The sequence below is a fragment of the Gavialis gangeticus genome, unplaced genomic scaffold, assembly GCF_001723915.1.
Source record: "Gavialis gangeticus isolate Ggan-Ray unplaced genomic scaffold, GavGan_comp1, whole genome shotgun sequence".
Lineage (NCBI taxonomy): Eukaryota > Metazoa > Chordata > Crocodylia > Gavialidae > Gavialis > Gavialis gangeticus.
Genome location: NW_017729032.1, coordinates 69,525,694 through 69,539,271, shown reverse-complemented (window position 1 = coordinate 69,539,271; position 13,578 = coordinate 69,525,694). Strand labels below are relative to the sequence as shown.

General features: G+C 44.1%; 1 protein-coding gene across 4 annotated transcripts in view; it reads right to left on the bottom strand.

Annotated features, from left to right (window-relative positions):
• Positions 1-13,578, bottom strand: part of ENOX1 (ecto-NOX disulfide-thiol exchanger 1) — a 653,611-nt gene that overhangs the window by 483,062 nt on the left and 156,971 nt on the right. The gene's annotated exons all lie outside the window — the stretch shown is intronic.

Here is a 13,578-nt window from a genome sequence, read left to right as displayed (position 1 = left end):
ACAACTGACACCCAGGAAAAAGCCAACCTATTACATGGGTATTTTGCGTCGGTCTTTCATCAGTCCCATGGGACGCCCAGGCCCACTATGGGACAGGGAGGTCCGGATGAGGGAGATCCCCTGCCCTCCATCAATGCTGACCTCATGAAGGAACACCTTGAGAGGCTAGATACCTTCAAGTCAGCCGGCCCTGACAATCTACACCCCAGGGTACTCAAGCAGCTGGCGAGCATCATAGCCCAGCCTCTGACACACATCTTTGAGAACTCCTGGCGCTCTGGTGAAGCGCCCAAATACTGGAAGAAGGCCAGCGTGGTACCTATCTTCAAGAAAGGGAGGAAAGTGGATCTAGCAAACTACAGGTCCATCAGCCTGACCTCTGTCCCGGGGAAGATCTTAGAAAAGTTTATTAAAGGGGCCATCCTTAATGGACTGGCTGATGCCAACATCCTGAGGGATAGCCAGCATGGGTTTGTTGCGGGTAGGTCTTGCTTGACCAATCTCATTTCCTTCTATGACCAGGTGACCTATCACCTGGACAAGGGAGAAGAGATTGATGTCATATATCTAGACTCCAAAAAAGCCTTCGACCTGGTATCCCACGATCACCTCTTGGCAAAACTGGCCAATTGTGGCCTTGGGTCCACCACGATCTGCTGGCTCGGAAATTGGCTGTGGTCGAACCCAGAGGGTGGTAACTGATGGAAATCAATCATCATGGTGCCCTGTTACCAGTGGGGTCCCTCAAGGCTCTGTCCTTGGACCCATATTGTTCAACATCTTCATTAGTGATGTGGACATTGGAGTCAGAAGTGGACTGGTCAAGTTCACCAATAACACCAAACTCTGGGGCAAAGCATCTACACCTGAAGACAGGAGGGCGATCCAGGCTGACCTGGACAGGCTCAGAAAATGGGCAGACAAGAACCTGATGGTGTTTAACACTGAAAAATGCAAGGTTCTCCACCTTGGGAGGAAAAACCTGCAGCATCCTTATAGGCTCGGCAGTGTTACGCTGGCTAGAAAGAGACTTGGGGGTCGTCATTGACCACAAGATGAACATGAGCCTTCAATGCGATGCTGCAGCTAGTACTACTAGCTACAACTAGAAACACTGGGTTTAGTGACTCAGTTCTCTTCATGCTCTAGAGGTTGAAAATACATCAAATATGCCCAGTATACAACAGTTCGGAAGTGTGCAAACTTAGGATGGTAAGCGAGGAAGATAAGTGTCTCACAAAATAAGCTCTGTGAGCTGTCATAGCTCAAACCTAGACAAATTATGACATTTCTCTGAAACACATAGCTTATATTTTCATATATTCTTATCAATTACATATTTGTTTTTAGACTTATTTAGCTTATAATCAGAGTGAGAAATGACAGTGAAAATTAGAAAGGAGAGACAAGGAGAGAGAGAGAAGATTACAGATCTGCTAATGACTTTTATACAGGAAGCATAGAAGTGAATTGGGCAGATACAGGACAAAGTTTTTCTTATTTCAACTTTTGAGGAGTCCCTGGGGGATAAAAATAACCATACTAGAAACATCCGATTGCTTATATATCTTTCACACCAGAAAAAACAAACAACACAGCCCTTCAAAGATCATTTCAAATATGACCTGAAATTCATGTAGTTTATTTAGATGTCCAATCCAAAAAGGAGGGGAGGCTGAGGAGGGCAAGTGGGGGAGTGTGGAAAATGGGAGGATGGCAGTCTGCCTTTTTTGGCATCTGTCATCTTTAAAATCTCTTTGTTAAAACTGCTTTTGCGGCTGCTCACTACATACAGGCTGGACCCATGCCTCAAGGAAATGGCTAGTTGCCGTTTCAATTTTCCTCTCAGGCTCCCTACACTATTCTTGGAGGGGAGTGATTGCCAGGGAGGCGTGGGGATGGGAGAGGGAGTCTGCCTTCCTCTGAAGCCTGGGGTTTTTGACTAAGACAAGCTGATGCCTCTGTCAGTAATTAGAAAGTGGAAAACCCAGAAGTTCCTGGCAGAATGATGTCTTGCTCAAAATACCAACCACCAAAATTAGAGTCAGGAAGGAATTTTTCCTCTAGGTCAGATTGATATGAACCACAGGGGTTTCTGCCTTCCTTTGTAGCAGGAAGCATGGTCCTTTACCCAAGATCTACCAAGCATGTGTTAACCAATCATATTGTTGTTATGACAGAGGCAAGGCATTGCCAGGGCCCTCGTCCTGCTTTTACATACGGCACATCACAGGGTGCTGTTCATGTTTCAGACACTGTTTGCAGGAGCTGTATGTGAGGGTCGAAGTGGTGATTTTGGGGGCTCCTTTGGTTAACAATCACCTGTGAACGCAGAAGACTGGGCTCAGAGGCTCAGGAGTCCCCTCTTCCAAGCCTATGTTTCTGTGTATTTCAAACACAAAATGACAACAAAAGGGTACAGCAATCCATACATGAGTCCACACCGCCCTGTTAGCAACTAAAGTAAAAGGAGCACTCAGGCATAACCTGATCCCAGGCCAACAAATCAATAGCAGGAGTCAGGTTAGGGACAGCAGCTGAATCAAAACCAGACTTAATTTTGCAGTGAAAGCCAGGCCCTGATCTCTGAAGCATGGTAGGATGCTGCTCTCAGCAGAAACCAGTAGTTTTAAAATACCGTCTTTAAATCTTTTACTCACGGTCAGACCATAAGAGGATTTAAGTATAAGACACGAAAAGCAGTTCCAAAATTTGCGCTCCCAATTCTAAGAACAATTACTCATAGATACAAATAATAGAAAGTGTACATGAAGGCCCAGCCCTGCAAAACGTTCTACATGGAAACTGCCTTGTTAATTTCCGTACCGCTACCAACATGAGGAAGGGCTGTTTCCAAGGGCCACGTTACAATATTAAGCCAGAACTACATGACCTCTGTGAACTAATTTCCACCCAGGCAATCAGATAATTAGAAATGCACATTCTACTCTTCACAACCAAAAACAACTGTGTGGGAAAAAAATGGACACACATAATTATCAACTCAGATTTGTAGCCAAGCTTGAGGAACCCCTTTGAAAATTGGTCCTTTTAAGTCTTCCCCTCGCCAGCCCTCATCAAACTGCTCAGAAAAGACTCTCCCTACAAAGGCCCGTAAGGAGCCAAAACATTGATTATTTGTTCTCTTTTGCTCTTTACAAATGGAACAAAATACAGTTAATGTATTATGCATTTGTGTAAGCATGTTTTTGTTTAGCCTATTTTTTGCTTATTGTGCCTTGGGAACTTTGTGGGGGGGGTTATTTATTTTTTTTTGTTCAGTTTTTTTCTGTTTAATAGCACAACTGAAACATTTGGGCAGAACATAAGCCAATGTTCAGCACATGAGATTCCCATAGCCCTTTTTTACCATCAGAGAATGGGCATCCCAACATCCCTTTTCCTTTTTTTGGTCTTAACAGGCACTAAAGTATTCTCAGCTATGTGGTCCATCACAACGCTGAGACTGGTCAGTTGCCATTAGTTATATTGGACATTTATACACATTGGGCATTTATATACCAAAGATCCGCCACTTCGGAGCTGCAGTGTACACAGTTGTATAAGCATCAAAATGCATATCAGCACTAAGAAAATGGCAGCACCATGCTTTTGAACTAAGACACCCAAAGGCGGCTGGTGCTGTGACAATTGCACGTGTAAAATGTCCTTTGTTTCCTATTGTCTATTGTTGCACCAATACAAGGCAGACTTCTGCACTAATAAGGTGCAGATGCTACATGGAGACTACTTCATGTAAACAGTCTTGAATGATGGGAATTACCATTAATATGGCATTTAGAGTATGTACTATGTGGTTTACATAAATAAAAGAGAGCTTTTCTGCCCCAAAAGTGATGTAGTAACAGAGAAAAACAGGAGGAAAGCAAAAAAAAGGTCCAGGATTGGATTACATGGTTAATTAGTTCCATTTTATATGTATCTTGATATTATGGGGGGAGCTTTTCCATTTAGCAGCAGTATACATTACAGTAAAAATTGAAAAGGAAAAAGAAGGATGAGAGGGAGTAGAGCAGAGTGTCAGAAGCAGGAATGAAGGTGGGACTTATCAAGGATGTTGAAGAGCTTTTGATCATGCCCATGCTAGGAACAGATCTGACAGATATCAACAGTGACCAAGGATGAGTTACTAAAAGAAAAGCTATGGCAACATGAAAATTTGTGAGAATAAGGTTTCCCAGAAAAACTCCACCCTCTTAGAAATGATAAAGGAGGATATTTTTAAATTTGAAAATTAAATACCATTCCTCCCCCCACCCCGCCCCCCCAACACACACACATAAATATCAACATTTCCTGCTCCTTGGCATTAGCACAACAGGCAAACAGTGCCACTTCAGTTTACATAGGGCTGCTCAGCTCTCACTCCTCATACTACTGCTGTCCAATCCCAACCCTGCTCCTGAACCTGTTCTCTGACCTGTAATCCAATCAGTCAAGAAGCAACTAACAATCTATTTACTACCTACAGCTAAAGCAACTAAACTACATTGGACCAAGCACAGAATTATACTCTCATCAAGCAGAATGGGGAAGAGGAAGGTGGTACTTAAGCCCAGACCTCTGTTCTATATAGGCAAAATGCTTCTATTGCGATGAAGATAAGTCAACTTGTTCAGGAACAACAGACAGAGGAAATAAAGACATGGTGGCTTTCTATGCCAGTGGTTCCCAACCTTTTTTATACTGTGGACTGGAAAACTCACTGCAGACCAACAATCTAATTTACATATTTAAATTTAATATAAAGCGCTGCTGTTGGCACCTGCTGCACACCAGGGTGGCCTCACGCACACGCTGAGCACTAGCCAGACCTCCCCCTCCCCCCGACCCTCGTGCCATGACCCAGCAGCCAACACTTCACAGCCCAATACCAGGCCACAGACCAGTGGTTGGGAACCTCTGTTCTACACATAGCAGATATGCCCAGAGATACAGTATGAAATAGGACAAAAACCCATTGACAGTCTCTCATCAAGGTAAAAGGGGAGAACAGAAAGGGTGATATCATGGTGGGTATCTGCTATAGACTACGAAACCCGGAGGAAGATCTGGATGGGGCTTTTTTCAAATAATTAACTTAAGTATTAAAAACAGGACATGATGCTAATGGGAAACTTTAATCACCATGCATTTGTTGGGAGGGTAACTCAGTACAGTCCAGTAGGTTTTTGGCAAGTCAGAGATTTCTGGTATAAATGTTCGAGAACCTAACTAGGAAGGAAGTTCTTCTTGATTTGCTGTTCACAGATAGGGAAGAATTCGTTGAAAATGTGAAGGTGGAAGGCAACTAGTGTGACAGTCACCTTGAAATGACAGAGTTCAAGACCCTAAGGAAAGGAAAGAAGGAGAGCATCAGAATAAAGACACCAAACCCTGGAAAAGCAGACATTAGCAAACTCTGTGAACTGATGGACTGGATCCCAAATTCAAATCTAACAGAAAAAGGAGTTCAGGAAACCTGGTTGAACCATAAAGGAGGCCATATTAAAGGCTCAAGCGCAATGTATTCCAATATAAATGAATTATAGGAAGGGCAGCAAGACACCAACCTGGTTAAACAACTCTTTAAAGAGTTTGAACATTTCTACAAAATGTAGAAACTTGGCTCTATTACTAGAAAGGAGCATAATGGTATAGCACAAGAATGCAGAGAGAAAAATCAAGAAGGCCAAGGCACAGATTCAATTAGCATGAGACATAAAAGGCAATAAACAAAGCATTATATATTATATGTATATTATTATACATATTATTATTACATTTTACAAGTACGGGAAAGACCAAGGAATGAATAATATATGATGTGAAGATGACTGAAGATGACATAAGTATTCCATGTCTTTTTTCACTTCAGCAGTCACAAATCATTTCAGATATCAGATGACAGCAAAGATGGGGAGGAGATAATCAACCTAGAATAAAGGAAGAACAAATTCAAGATTACTTAGAGAAGCCAGATATTTTCAAGTCAACAGACTTTAGCACTGTAGTCTGACATATTCCTTCCAAATGGTTGGAGTGATGACGACTTGGATGACAGCTAACACTGGCACTTGTTTTATCTGGTGTTGGGTGTCTTGAGAATCTACTCTGGAATCTGTCACTTCTTGATTCCTTTTAAGGTGTTGCTGATCATTTCTCAGTAGGTTGACTATTTCATTGTCCTCCTCATCCATGTTTTTGGACATATGCCTTGTTTTTCTGGAGCGGGTATATGCACTGGCAGATTTGGTGAAACATAGGCCCAGCCACTGTCTACATTACATTAATGGGAATTTCTGTTTAGTGTACATATCTTGTTTCCAAGTGCATAATTTGTCCCTGGGGAAAGAAAAAAAAAGATTGATCTTGACAGGGTCTCACAGTTGTACTACTGGGGAGTCTTTAGCCTATTGGTCATGGTAAGCTTTGTTCTTTGCATGCATCTCTGTCATTTTTCTCCATTACTCCTTTCACCATGGCCAATGCTGAGGCTGTCAGTGGCAAGGTATCTTTGAATTTCAACATCAAGTATGCTCCTGGGATGCTATTTAGTCATCGTTGAGTGTTTATCCATTCACAAATAGTTTCATTCCTCTTTCTAGCTCTGCCTCTTTTAGCATCTGAGAATTTTAGCATCCAATTCTGGTTTGTTTTTTGACTTGCTGCGGTTCAGCAATAATGGGATGGAACTGCACAAAAATCAAAATGCTTTTCAGTATTTTACATTTACTTTATAATGAAATGGCTTCCCATCCTTGACATCAAAGATCACACTTTTCATATGCGAATGGTACTACAAAACACAGCTTTTCAATTTGCATGCATCTTGTTCCACTGATTATTCCAGCTGTTCCTTTTTTAAAGAAAGTGCCAGACCAAGCCTCAACTCAATGACAACCGTAGATAACTGCCTTCTCATTCACATGATGGTAGTCCAGATGCAATGGGTATAGCTGGGTCTTTAGCTCCCTGTGGAGGTAATAGTGTCTGTGCTACATCTTCATTCTGTAGTTGTCTCACTCACCTGAGGGACTTGAAAGAAATGTTCTCTTGTCTACAAAGTCTCCAAATGCCTTAATATCTTTAGGTTTGGTCATATGCTATACTGTTTTTACTGCTACAGGGGCAGGTTACTGCCCTTAGGAGCCCTGCAGTGCATGGTACTGCTGTAAGCCAATGGGTTAAAAAAACTGTTATTAATTTATGGGTTAAGTCAACAATAGGGGGTATGAATATAGTATGCATGACCAACAAAGAAGCAGCAGATAACACAAAGAAAACAAACAATGAACAAAGAAGTAGTTGTGGTGTCAGCAACCAGAAGCCGCCCGTTGAAGGCAAAATGTCTGTGCAACAGCCTGGATAAGAAGACCAGCTCCAGCTGGTGAGATAAGGGGGAGCTTGTTACGAGCCAGCAGAGCAGCGCATGCCTTAAGAAGAATCATCCAGAAATCCTGCCCAGCACCATAAACTGTATAAAAGGGGGTGAGAGAGAGAATGATGTGAGGAAGAACCTGCCTTACCACCAGACTGTGCATGCCAGGTCGGATACCCCCGCTCCATCAACGGATAGGGACTGGCCATCCCTATCTGCAATGCCCCTGGGATTAATTATGTAAGTGTGTCATCTGCGAGAATGTATGTATGTATGGTAGGGTAACACAAGTTCTAACAAGTTAATGGTCTCTAATAAGTGTATAACTCCCCAGTACCCTTAGCAATAAACTACCCCTCTGAAAAGAAACCAACTTTTGTCAATAGTCTAATTTTTAGGTAACACTGCAGTCAATTGCAATTTCAACTTTTTTTTAAATTTCATTTTATATTTACTTCACTTGTTTTTTTCAGCAGATAAACAATTGTGTTGTTGTGGATCTTGCATGCCATCTCTGAGTGCAGAATATTATCAGTTCTAATTCTGACCTCTAGAAAGATAGTTAACAGCTGGTGGATACTGCTGATATTCTTCCATTGTAAGTCTGGTCCCAAAATAGCACTCTCAGCCAATCTATCTGCCTAGAATGTGGTGAGATACCTGCTTTTCCAATCCAGAAGCAGTTGCTAATATGAATCTCTAGCATGAAGTACTAAAAATTTGGTTTGGTTTGGTTTATTGTGTTTTTTTGTTTTGGTTTGTTTGGGTTTTTTGCTATGGAGGGTTATATTTCTTCTATTGTAGGCATCTGATAGTGAACACCTTTTAGTGATTTGTTTAATTTCCTTGGGTCCATACAAATGTGCTACTTGCCTGGATTCCCAATGACTGCAATTCTGTTTAACCAGCTTTCCTTAATTGTATCCAGTATTTTTTCTCTTAATGCAACTTTACAAGATAGCTGTTGAACTGACTCAACTGCTTTGTCTGTTTTCAGCTATTACATCTAAAAGACATCCCAATCGTTAAAGCATGTTGTGGTAATCTTTTTAGCAGATTTCTTGTAGACACTGTCTGTTCTGTCTAGGCTTTTGTTTTCTTTGAGTGCCTCTACACAAGATGCTGACTGTGCAGTAACCAAATAATACTGCACTGTAGCACCTCACAGCACTAACAGTGCTAATATGCTACTGCACAGTATTATTAGCAGTGCTACTGCTTAGTAGCTCTGGTTACTGAGCATTTATTTAGTACTTGATTACACAAATATTAAATAAATGCACAGTAACCACTGTGCAGTAATGTCTAGTGTAGACATGCCCTTTGTGTTTCCATTGCACAAATTATTTGTCCCTGGTTTACAGTTGCTAGGCTAGCTTCACATATTCTGTTGTTTTAGCTGATAGTACTAGCTCCTGCACTGTCGGCACTACTTGAAATTTTAGTTTGCATACTTTCCTTGGTATTCTTGTTATAATTTATATTGTTTTATTGGTATTATAATAATGTCAGAATGTAATTTTCATTTGGCCTTGCTTGGTTGTAATTTTGCTTCCTTCTCTTGCATAATGCTGAGATAGCCTTTGCAGCTGACATTCAATGATCCTATATTGGCAATTTGGCATTCAATTTCCTGTTGTCTGCATGCTACTGCTTGTCTTTGCATCTGGTGCTACTGTGAACTTTACAATTTATTTTTTGTTGTTTCAGACTGCCTTAAAATGTCATAAACATGCAAAATCCAATTTTCTTCAATATGGTGCAATTCTTCCCATTTTTCTTGCCTGAAAACTTTGACATAATGATTCCTGATAGGTCACAATAAGTACTGTTAACTTGATTCTCCCCTACCCAAACAATCCTACTTTTTGATTTCATTTACCTTTAAGACCTAACTCATCTTTTGACATCATGCTTAACATTCAAGCATAAAAAGAGACTTCCCAGACAGTGCAAAACAATACTGGTTTTATACCTTTTTTCATACATATTATTGAGGAACTGCTTGATATGACACAAAGAGGGGCAATTGAAGTTTCTAGTCACAACCACGCCATAGCATCCCTATTGGGAAGCTATTTAATGTAGACAAAGGCTAGGTACAGATGTTACATTTATTGCACAGTAAAAGGTCTACCACTGTAATTAAACAGAGTTAGAGCACAGAGAGCACTGTAAAATGACGGATCCCACTCTAAGATAACCCTGGATGGATGTAGTAGTAGACTTTAGCGCTACAGGTTAGAGCACTGTACCGAACATCTGTACCCGATCCCTTCACAACTCACTTTAGGTTGCATTCTTCTGGCAACCCATGGGGCTTTGCAGCACCCCACTTACCACCCCACCCTCCCAGGGAGGTACTCTAGCCTTGACCAGAGCTCATGTTGTCTGCCTGAGTGCCAGCCCGCCCCACTCACAGGCTGTCACTGGCAAGAGTCAGTGAAGTTGCTGTCCCCAGGCCTGCCCATGTCCTCTCTCCAGTTAGCATAGATCCATCTATACGAAGAAAACTGCTTATTGCTGAATTTCTCTTACTGCATATTGTCATGGGTCCAGTTAAGCAAGTGCAGAATGTGGTTCAGCTTCTATTTTAGGCTCAAAAAACCTAGGGCTGCTTCTGCTCACCATTAACCTGTCTTAAGAATTGATTCATCTGTACTGATTTCTGGCAAGGGGCAAGTTCTCTAATGGACATGAGGCTTTTGACATAAAATCATGTTCAACTCCTGGCTATTTTAACATGGTTCAGCATGGCATCAAGATAAGTCTGGTGACGAAAACACCCTCTAACCCCAGCCTCTTCCAAAGTACTTAATAGTTCTGTTACGCTGTCAAAATGTACTGAAGTTTTTAATTGCTGTTACAGAGTCACTGGTGTAGACAGGAACCCCAACTCCTATTACAGTATAAATTCATAAATACAGAATTCTCAAAAATCCAGCACTTTTTAAACTTCCCCCTCTGCTCCCCCAGACATGGAGGGGGAAGCTTGCACATGGCAGCTACCGCTGCCATCCACCACCTCATGCTGCCGCTCTGTGTGGGGCCACTGCTCCAGGACTGGATGCCACTCCCCCTTGCCCCACCCCGGACACGAAGGAGGAAGCTTGCATGCAGCAGCTAACACCACCATCCACCACCCCACTCCACATGCAGCCGCTGCTCCGGGACTGGCTGTTGCTACTCCCACAAACACCCCCCTCTCCCCGCTGCAACCAGCCACCACTCTAGTTTCAAAAAAAATGGAATATTCAGATTTCTAGGAGGTGCTTGGTCCTGAGCATGCCAGATGTATGAGGTTATGCTGTACCATAAAAAATATACCCGAGCATGCCCAAAGGTATAGTAGCACACTTACACATACTAATATGTAGCATTGCTATTTCCCAACTTGTCTTGGAAAACCAAATATATTGTAAAACGTAGATTGTGAGAAGCATTTAGACTGCTTATGCTCAGAACAGGATACAGGACCAGAAACTCACGAGTCAGCATAGCCTCCCTTCACCCCCCTGCTAAACAGAAGGCAGATGGCAGGGTCCAGGAGATTAGGACTGGGTCTGCACTGGGCCTGCATAGAGGCCTGTGAGCTCAGCCGCTTGGGCAATGCCACCAGGTACATGGGCTACAGGCAGATGACATGCTAAACATTTTTTGGCCACAACTACAGATTCCTTTACTGCAAGAGTGCACGGGGGGATGTGGTTCAAGGGGCACTAAACTTCCAAGCCAGGGCGAACACACAGATACCCCTGGAACCTTCAGAACCACATGGGGCATGGCCAGCCTCCTCCTTGGTTGGAGATCAAGGACCCTTGAATTTGACAACCCAGGCAGAGCATGTGTCATTGCCAGAATCACAGGGCATCTGCTGAATGCCTTAAGAATTTTGAGATTGTGGAAGTGACCTGAGCAGCAGAGCCCAGGTGCTGTGGGAGCAGGGGTCACAAGCCTCTGAAGTGAGAGCGAGAGCCACACACCCCAAACAGCAACTTCACATCTCTGCTACTGCCTCCATCCACCCTCTCACAGCCAGACCCTCACCTACCCATGAACATTAAGACCCCATGGGCACTGCTACAGATCATGAAAGAGCCTGCCCTGTCCACTGCCACCAGCCAAACCTGGGCACAGAACTGGGACTACAGGGAAATAAAGGATCTCACTGCCCATCTGGGGTGAGAAAGATATTGAGCACCAGCTGCAGACAGACATCATATCAGAGATGTCTACAAGTGCATCACCCAGAAGATATGTGCATCGAGGTACAATGGAGACTGATTGTAGTGTCTTGCCAAGATCACGCTGATGAAGAGGCATTATCACTGTGTATTTGGTGCTACAAAGCATACTGGATGCTGGGTGCTGGAGACAAAGCATGCCATTCTACAAGGACTTGTGCTGCTTCCTCACCAAGAACAGGCCAGTCAACACCCTCCACTTCCACAGGACCATGGGTGATCCAGAGGAGTTGCCCACAGGGAACCCACCATAGGAGGGGGTACAGGGAGGCCCTGAGATGCCATTCCCCACACAGGGGCCATGGCTGTTCTGGAACAAGCACATGCCACTGTACCCCTCCCAGAGGTGCAGAGCATGTGTCAGCCTGCCCCTGCCCCCTCCCCTGGTACACAAACCACAGGACCTGGGAACACTCCTCCCAACACTTCTCCTGACAAGTCAGGCCCTGAGTGAGGATGCCATGCAACCCATGATGGTAAGATTCACCTCAGGTCCATGCAACCATAACAGGGACCCAGGCCCCAGGAGAAATGCAGAGCCCCAGGACAGGAAGCAGGGCCGGCCAAAGGCACCACAGGCCATCCCCTGTGGTCATAGTCCTCTCAGACCATTATGGCCAAGAAACCAACAAAGGGGGTGAGGCCAGAGGGAAGAGAGCCAGGAATGCTAAGATGTAGGGGATGGTGAATCACCCTCCCCTGAATCCTGGAGCCCAGCGAAGGTACCTAGTTCTTCTGCCACCCCACCCTGGCTCTTGGTCACTTAAGAGAACATGTCTCATTCAGTGGGATCATAAATCTGCATAACTGACACATCCTTGTTGTATCTCTCAAAGCCATGATGTGGTCCATTGGAGACCGAAGCCTGAGCACAGATATCCCAAGCACTTGCACATAAACAGCTCTCCCCCTCTCCAACACTAGTGGGGGGCTCACCCTCTCACCTATCCATGCGCCATGCATACTTACGATGCCAGGCCCAGTCTGTAATTGAAGTGCTCCTTCTGGCGGTCCAGCTGCCTCCCATGGGGCTTCATAAGCCAAGTTAGAATGGGGTAGGCTGGACCCCCGGAGACTAGTGGAAAGATGATGTCACTAATGATGAAAATTGAGGACCCCAGGAGCATAGCACTCACTCTCTATCATCCTGGAGAACAAGGAGCTATGAAACATGCAGGTATCATCCTCATTGGCCATGTGAAACTTGGTGGCCCAGTCATGCCCTGGACACCTGTTTTCTGCCTGTGTGCATGTGTATGTGTGCGTGCACACATACACACACACACACAAACACACACACACCAGGCATCCTGGACATCCCCCCCCCAAAACTCAGGTTTCCACGAGGTGCACATGCACAGAACCTAAGCACCTGGGAGACGCACATAGACAACCAGAACCAAGCTCCCCCTCCACAGAACCCAGGTGTTTGAGATGCACGCACATATACAGAGCCCAGGCATCTCACACACACACACACAGAACCCAGGTGTCTGAGGTGCGTGCATGCACACACACACACACCCCTCTCAGGTATCCAAGACACATGCGTGTGCATACACACACACACGGGGCACCCTGGGTGTCATGCAAGAACCCCACCTACCAGCAGGGCTCGGCCCAGGCAAGCAGGCTCCAAGACCTGCTCCACCAGCATCTGTTCTATTTGTTCTCGACCTAACATTGAAAGCTTAGATAGAAGTGCTTTAACTTTTGAGCTTTAATCTCAGGCTATCTGAACGTCTGTACTTAGCCAAAACACCCACAGGGCCTGTTCACCACTTCAGTCTTATCTACAATCAGTTCTTACCTTCAGGCATGGACAGAAGCAGGCGCAATGCCTATGGGTGAATTTACTTCTAAATGCATGAAATGCTAGAGGTAAAGTAATTCTGAAACGTGGCAGAATATTACAGTGAACCAAACAAGGCATACATATTCCCCTGTAATCAT